The following is a 757-nucleotide window of genomic DNA, read 5'->3' on the forward strand; positions in this document are numbered from 1 at the left end:
AGCCGGGGGGCAGAGTGTCCCCCTTGTTTTGTGTGTGTGTGTGTCCCCCAAGCCGGTGGGGCTTGGGTCAGGGCAGGTGGGGGTTAACACCAGAGCCACGCGGCGCCCAGGGGACACACGTGCAGCGCCCACACGTCTGCACGCGGCCTCCCGCCACCCTGACACGTGTATGCACGGGGCCTCCTGCCACCCCGACACATGTGTGCAAGCGGCCTCCCGCCACCCCGACATGCGTGGGCATGGGGCTTCCCGCCACGTGTGTGCACACAGCCTTCTGTCACCTCGCCACGTGTGTGCACACGGTCTCCTGCCATCCCAACACATGTGTGCACGGGGCCTCCTGCCACCCCGACACATGTGTGCAAGTGGCCTCCCGCTGCCCCGACATGCGTGTGCAGAGATGGGCGCACACATGTGCGCACTCACTTGCACACGCACACATGTATTCATGCACATATGCACAGAGACATCCACACTCATGCACAGACATGCACACTCACACACGTGTGCACATGCACACATATGCACACATGCAAACATACATACGCATGCACACACACATGCACACTGAGATGCACAAATGTGCACGCATGCACACACATGTACAAATGCACACATGTGCCCACATACACCCGCACATGCACACATATGCACACGCACACACATAACATGCACACAGGTGCACACACTGGCACGCATGCAAGCACATACTTGCTCATGCACATGTACAAATGCACACACATGCACTCAGATGCAC

The sequence above is a fragment of the Haliaeetus leucocephalus genome, unplaced genomic scaffold (assembly GCF_000737465.1).
Source record: "Haliaeetus leucocephalus isolate CR32 unplaced genomic scaffold, Haliaeetus_leucocephalus-4.0 Scaffold287, whole genome shotgun sequence".
NCBI lineage: Eukaryota > Metazoa > Chordata > Aves > Accipitriformes > Accipitridae > Haliaeetus > Haliaeetus leucocephalus.